This window comes from Neofelis nebulosa, chromosome 13 (assembly GCF_028018385.1).
Source record: "Neofelis nebulosa isolate mNeoNeb1 chromosome 13, mNeoNeb1.pri, whole genome shotgun sequence".
In the NCBI taxonomy this organism is placed as follows: domain Eukaryota; kingdom Metazoa; phylum Chordata; class Mammalia; order Carnivora; family Felidae; genus Neofelis; species Neofelis nebulosa.
Genome location: NC_080794.1, coordinates 21,543,911 through 21,551,778, shown reverse-complemented (window position 1 = coordinate 21,551,778; position 7,868 = coordinate 21,543,911).

Genomic DNA, 7,868 nt, shown 5'->3' with positions numbered 1-7,868 from the left:
GGTTCACTGCTGACTGCTGTGTCGCGCGCACTGCGTTCCCCGGAGTGTGCAGTGCCATGGGCACTGGGCTCACTGGAGGCCGCAGTGCCGTGGGCACTGTGTTCGTTGGAGTCTGCAGTGACGTGGGCACTGTGGTCACTGGAGGCTCCAGGTCCGCGGTCCCTGGGGTCACCGGAAGCTCCAGTCCCGCGGTCGCTGGGGCGTCCTGTGCCCCAGTACGGCTGGCACTGGAGCCTGGATGGGCTGCTTGCGATTCTGAGTCTCCCTGTCTGTTTTTCCCCAGGGGGTCTCTGGCTTGAGCACAGAGTTGGAGGCTGCATGGGATTGTGTGTCTCCCTCTGTCTCTGTCTTTCCCCAGGAGTTTCTGTGCTGAGACCACAGAGCCTGCAGGCTGCTTGGAATTCTGTGTCTCCCTCTCTCTGTCCTTCCCCTCCAGTTCCTTCAGGCACTGGGATTGCGGACTTCAGGCACTGGGATTGACGTCAGGAATGACTTCGGTCACTGGGGGTGACTTCGGGAGTGACTTCCGTCCGTGGGAGTGACTTCGAGTGGGACTTCTGTCACTGTGTGTGTCTTTGCGAGGGACTTCCGTCACTGGGAGTGACTACAGTCATTGGGAGTGACTGACTTCAGTCACTGGGCATGCCCTCGGGCCCTGAGCATGCCTGTGCCCTTCAGGCAGGGGGCTAGACTTCAGGCACAGGGTGAGAATTCACACATGGGGCAAGCCTTCAGGCATGGGGCATGCCTTCAGGCCAGGGGCGTGCCTTCAGGCCCTGGGCGCGGCTTCATGCATGCGGCAAGGCTTCAGGCACAGGGCTTTCCTTCAGGCACGGGCCTTGCCTGCAGGCAAGGGGCTTTAGGACAGACACGTGGAGCTGTTTCAGGCAAGAGGCGTGCCTTCAGGAACAGGAGCCGCTTCAGGCACGTGGAGCGTTTTCCAGCACGGGGCGCACCTTCAACCATGGAGCTTGTCTTCAGGCCCTGGGAGCACCTCCAGGTACAGTGAGCGGCTTCATGCACAGGGTGCGACTTCAGGCACGGGGAGCCTCTGTGCTCTTCGGGCACAGGGCGCGTCATCAGGCACTGGGCTCGCCCTCGGGCACTGGGCGCCCTCAGGCAAGGGGTGCGCCGTCACCCACGGGGTGCGCCCTCAGAGAGCGCTTGTGCCTTCAGGCAAATGGAATGCCTTCAGGAACGGGGAGTGCATTCAGGCACGGGGAGTGCCTTCAGGCATGGTGAGTGGCTTCGGGAACGGGAGGCTCTGTGCTGCGAGCACCGGGGCCTGGAGCCTCGGTGCTGCGAGCACAGAGCCCGGAGGGGCTGCTTGGGATTCTGTGCCTCCCTCTCTGTCATTCCCCAGGAGGCTCTGTGGTGAGAGCACAGAGCCTGGGGGCTGCATGGGATTCTGTGTCTCCCTCTGTCTCTGTCCTTCTGCGGGAGTTTCCGTGCTGAGGCCACAGAGCCTGGAGGCTGCTTGGAATTCTGTGTCTCGCTCTCTCTGTCCTTCCCCTGCAATTCCTTCAGGCACTGGGAGTGCCGACTTCAGGCACTGGCAGTGAAGACTTGAGGCACTGGGAGTGGGAGTGACGACTGCAGTCACTAGGAGTAACTTCAGACACTGAGTGTGACATTTCCTTCAGTCACTGGGAGTCACGATGACATCAGCAGCTGGATCAGCAGCTGGGAGTGGCTCTGACTTCAGACCCTGGGAATGACTTCGGGAGTGACTTCCGTCACTGGGAGAGGGACTTCGAGAGGGACTTCACTTCGAGAGTGAAAGTGCAGTGCAGCGGGCACTGGATTCACTGGAGGGTGCAGTGCTGCTAGCACAGGATTCACTGCATGCTGCAGTGCCGCTGACACTGGGTTCACTGGAGAGAGCAGTGCCGCGGGCACTGGGTTCACTGGAGCGAGCAGTGCCGCGGGCACTGGATTCACTGCAGACTCCAGTGCCACTGGCACTGGATTCACTGCATGCTGCAGTGCCCCTGGCACTAGGTTCACTGGAGGGTGCAGTGCCTCTGGCACTGGGTTCACTGGAGGGTGCAGTGCCGCGGGTAATGGGTTCAATGGAGGGTGCAGTGCCGCGGACACTGGTTTCACTGCCGACTCCAGTGCCACTGGCACTGGTTTCACTGCATGCTGCAGTGCCCCTGCCACTGGGTTCACTGGAGGGTGCATTGCTGATGGCACTGGGTTCACTGAAAGGTGCAGTGCTGCGGGCATTCTGTTCACTGGAGGGTGCAGTGCCTCGGGAAATGGATTCACTTGACGGTACAGTGCCGCGGGCACTGGTTTCACTGCAGGCTGCAGTGCCACGGGCACTGGGTTCACTGCAGGCTGCAGTGCCGCTGGCCCTGGGTTCACCGGAGGGTGGAGTGCTGAGGCAACTTGGTTCACTTAAGGGTGCCCTGCCTTGTGAACTGGCTCCACTGGAGGCTGCAGTACAGCGGGCACAGGATTCCCTGCAGACTGCAGTGCAACAGGCACTGGGTTCACTGCAGGCTGCAGTGCCGCTGGCACTGGGTTCCCTGGAGGGTGCAGTGCCGCGGGTAATGGGTTCAATGGAGGGTGAAGTGCCGCGGACACTGGTTTCACTGCAGACTCCAGTGCCACTGGCACTGGATTCACTGCATGCTGCAGTGCCCTGGCACTGGCTTCACTGGAGGGTGCAGTGCCATGGGCACTCTGTTCACTGGAGGGTGCAGTGCCGCGGGCACTGGATTCACTGCAGACTCCAGTGCCCCTGGCACTGGATTCACTGCATGATGCAGTGCCTCTGACACGGGTTTCACTGCAGGATGCAGTGCTGTTTGCACTGGGTTCCCTGGAGGGTGCAGTGCCGCTGGCACTGGGTTCACTGGAGGGTGCAGTGCCGCGGGTAATGGGTTCAATGGAGGGTGCAGTGCCGCAGACACTGTTTTCACTGCAGACTCCAGTGCCACTGGCACTGGATTCACTGCATGCTGCAGTGCCCCTGCCACTGGGTTCACTGGAGGGTGCATTGCCGATAGCACTGGGTTCACTGAAGGGTGCAGTGCTGCGGGCAATGAGTTCACGGGAGGGTGCAGTTCCTCGGGAAATGGATTCACTTGAGGGTACAGTGCCGCGGGCACTGGTTTCACGGCAGACTGCAGTGCCACGGGCACTGGGTTCACTGCAGGCTGCAGTGCCGCTCGCCCAGGGTTCGCCGGAAGGTGCAGTGCTGAGGCAACTTGGTTCACTTAAGGGTGCTGTGCTTTGTGAATTGGCTCCACTGGAGGGTGCAGTACTGCGGGCACTGGATTCCCTGCAGACTGCAGTGCAACATGCACTGGGTTCACTGCAGGCTGCAGTGCCGCTGGCACTGGGTTCCCTGGAGGGTGCAGTGCCGCGGGTAATGGGTTCAATGGACGGTGCGGTGCCACCGGCACTGTGTTCACTGCAGAGTGATGCGCCACGGGCACTGGGTTCACTGCAGGCTGCAGTGCCGCTGGAACTGCGTTCACTGGAGGGTGCAGTGCCGCAGGCACTGGGTTCACTGGAGGGTGCAGTGCCGCGGGCAATGGGTTCACTGGAGGGTGCAGCGCGACGGGCACTGGATTCACTGCAGACTGCAGTGCCGCGGGCACTGAGTTCACTGGAGGGTTTCGGGCTGCGGGTAATGGGTTCAATGGAGGGTGCAGTGCCGCGGACACTGGTTTCACTGGAGGGTGCAGTGCCATGGGCACTCTGTTCACTGGAGGGTGCAGTGCCGCGGGCACTGGATTCACTGCAGACTCCAGTGCCCCTGGCACTGGATTCACTGCATGATGCAGTGCCTCTGGCACGGGGTTCACTGCAGGATGCAGTGCTGTTTGCACTGGGTTCCCTGGAGGGTGCAGTGCCGCTGGCACTGGGTTCACTGGAGGGTGCAGTGCCGATCGTGCCTGGGTTCACTGGAGGGTGCAGTGCCGCGGGCACTGGATTCACTGCATGCTGCAGTGTCACTGGCACTGGATTCACTGCATGCTGCAGTGCTGCTGGCACTGGGTTCACTGGAGGGTGCGGTGCCGCCGGCCCTGGGTACACTCGAGGGTGCAGTGCTGCGGGCAATGGGTTCACTGGAGGGTGCAGTGACGCGGACACTGGGTTCCCTGGTGGGTGCAGTGCCGTAGGCACTGAGTTCACTGGAGGGAGCAGTGCCACGGGTAATGGGTTCACTGCAGACTCCAGTGCCACTGGCACTGGATTCACTGCATGCTTCAGTGCCGATGGCACTGGGTTCACTGGACGGAGCAGTGCCGCGGGCACTGAGTTCACTGCAGACACCAGTGCCACTGACACTGGATTCACTGCATACTGCAGTGCCCCTGGCACTAGATTCAATGCATGCTGCAGCGCCGCTGTCAGTGGGTTCCCTGGAGGGTGCAGTGCCGCGGGCACTGGGTTCACTGGAGGGTGCAGTGCCGCGGGCACTGGATTCACTGCATGCTGCAGTTCCCCTGACACTGGATTCACTGCATGCTGCATTGCCCCTGGCACTGGGTTCACTGGAGGGTGCAGTGCCCGTGGCACTGGGTTCACTGGAGGGTGCAGTGCCGCGGGCACTGGGTTCACTGGAGGGTGCAGTGCGGTGGGCACTGGGTCCACTGGATGATGCAGTGCCGAGGGCACTGGGTTCACTGGAGTGTGTAGTGCCGTGGGCACTGGGTTCACAGAAGGGTGCATTACCCCGGGCACTGGGTTCACTGGGGGTGCAGTGCCGCGGCCACTGGGTTCACTGCAGTCTGCAGTGCCACTGGCACTGGATTCATTGCATGCTGCAGTGCAGCTGGCTCTGGGTTCACTGGAGGGTGCAGTGCCACCGGCCCTGGGTTCCCTGGAGGGTGCAGTGCTGCGGGCAATGGGTTCACTGGAGGGTTCAGTGACGCGGACAATGGGTTCACTGGAGGGTGCAGCGCGACGGGCACTGGATTCACTGCAGACTGCAGTGCCGCGGGCACTGAGTTCACTGGAGGGTTTCGGGCTGTGGGTAATGGGTTCAATGGAGGGTGCAGTGCCGCGGACACTGGTTTCACTGGAGGGTGCAGTGCCGATCGCACCGGGTTCACAGGAGGGTGCAGTGCCGCTGGCACTGGGTTCACTGGAGGGTGCAGTGCCGCGGGCACTGGATTCACTGCAGACTCCAATGCCACTGGCACTGGATTCACTGCTTGCTTCAGTGCCGATGGCACTGGGTTCCCTGGAGGGTGCATTGCCGATGGCACTGGGTTCACTGCAGGGTGCAGTGTTGCGGGCAATGTGTTCACTGGATGGTGCAGTTCCTCGGGAAATGGATTCACTTGAGGATACAGTGCCACGGGCACTGGTTTCACTGCAGGCTGCAGTGCCACGGGCACTGGGTTCACTGCATGCTTCAGTGCCGATGGCACTGGGTTCACTGGACGGTGCAGTGCCGCGGGCACTGGGCTCACTGGAGGGTGCATTGCCGCTGGCAGTGGGTTCACTGGATGGTTCAGTGCCACGGGCACTGGGTGCAATGGATGGTGCAGTGCCACTGGCACTGTGTTCACTGGAGCATGCAGTGCCACGGGCTCTGTTACTACAAACTAATGTGCCACGGGCACTGGGTGCACTGCAGGCTGCAGTGCCCCTGGCACTGGATTCACTGGAGGGTGCAGTGCCGCGAGTAATGGGTTCAATGGAGGGTGCAGTGCCGCGGACACTGGTTTCACTGCAGACTCCAGTACCACTGGCACTGGATTCACTGCATGCTGCAGTGCCCCTGGCACTGGGTTCACTGGAGGTTGCATTGCCGGTGGCAATGGGTTAACTGAAGGGTGCAGTGCCATTGGCACTGGATTCACTGGAGGGTTCAGTGCCGTGGTCAATAGATTCACTGCATGCTGCAGTGTCCCTGGCACTGGCTCACTTCATGCTGCAGTGGCCCTGGCACTGGGTTCACTGGAATGTGCAGTGCCGCGGGCACTGGGTTCACTGGAGGGTGCAGTGCCGCTGGCCGTGGGTTCACTGCATGGTTCAGTGCCGCGGGCACTGGTTTCAATGGATGGTGCAGTTCCACTGGCATTGGGTTGACTGGATCGTGCAGTGCCACGGGCTCTTTTACTGCAAACTGATGTGCCACGGTCACTGGGTGCACTGCAGGCTGCAGTGCACCTGGCACTGGAATCAATGGAGGGTGCCGTGCCGCTGGCACTGAATTCACTGGAAGGTGCAGTGCCAACGGCCCTGGGTTCACTGGAGGGATCAGTGCCGCGAGCACTGGGTTCACTGGAGGGTGCAGTGCTGCTGGAACTGGGTTCACTGGAGGGTGCAGTGCCGCGGGCACTGGGTTCACTGGAGGGTGCAGTGCCGCAGGCCCTGGGTTCACTGGAGGGTGTAGTGCTTCGGGCAATGGGTTCACTGGAGGGTGCAGTGCCACTGGCACTGGATTCACTGCATGCTGCAGTGCCTCTGGCAATGGATTCACTGCATGCTGCAGTGCCTCTGGCACTGGGTTCACTGGAGGGTGCAGTGCCGCGGGCACCGGATTCCCTCCAGACTGCAGTGCCACAGGCACTGGGTTCACTGCAGGCTGCAGTGCCGCTGGCAATGGGTTCCCTTGAGGGTGCAGTACCGCTGGCACTGGGTTCACTGGAGGGTGCAGTGCCGCGGGTAATGGGTTCAATGGAGGGTGCATTGCCGATGGCACTGGGTTCACTGAAAGGTGCAGTGCTTCGGGCATTCTGTTCACTGGAGGGTGCAGTGCCTCGGGAAATGGATTCACTTGAGGGTACAGTGACGCGGGCACTGGTTTCACTGCAGGCTGCAGTGCCACAGGCACTGGGTTCACTGCAGGCTGCAGTGCCGCTGGCCCTGGGTTCAACGGAGGGTGGAGGGCTGAGGCAACTTGGTTCACTTAAGGGTGCTGTGCCTTGTGAACTGGCTCCACTGGAGGCTGCAGTACTGCGGGCACTGGATTCCCTGCAGACTGCAGTGCAACAGGCACTGGTTTCACTGCAGGCTGCAGTGCCGCTGGCACTGGGTTCCATGGAGGGTGCAGTGCCGCGGGTAATGGGTTCAATGGAGGGTGCAGTGCCGCGGACACTGGTTTCACTGCAGACTCCAGTGCCACTGGCACTGGATTCACTGCATGCTGCAGTGCCCCTGGCACTGGCTTCACTGGAGGGTGCAGTGCCATGGGCACTCTGTTCACTGGAGGGTGCAGTGCCGCGGGCACTGGATTCACTGCATGATGCAGTGCCTCTGGCACGGGTTTCACTGCAGGATGCAGTGCTGTTTGCACTGGGTTCCCTGGAGGGTGCAGTGCCGCTGGCACTGGGTTCACTGGAGGGTGTAGTGCTGCGGGCAATGGGTTCACTGGAGGGTGCAGTGCCGTGGGCAACGTGTTCACTGGAGCGTGCATTGTCCGGAGAAATGGGTTCACTTGAGGGTGCAGTGCCATGGGCACTGAGTTCACCGGAGGGTGCAGTGCTGCGGCAACCTGGTTCACGTAAGGGTGCAGTGCCTTGTGAACGGGTTCACTGGAGTGTGCAGTGCCGCCGGCACTGGGTTCACTGGAGGGTGCAGTGCCGCGGGCAATGTGTTCACTGTAGGGTGCAGTGCCGCAAGCACTGGTTTCAATGCAGACTGCAGTGCAACGGGTACTGGGTTCACTGGAGGGTGCAGTGCTGCTGGAACTGGGTTCACTGGAGGGTGCAGTGCCGCGCGCACTGGGTTCACTGGAGGGTGCAGTGCCGCGGGCAATGGGTTCAATGGAGGGTGCAGCGCGACGGGCACTGGATTCACTGCAGACTGCAGTGCCGCGGGCACTGAGTTCACTGGAGGGTTTCTGGCTGCGGGTAATGGGTTCAATGGAGGGTGCAGTGCCGCGGACTCTGGTT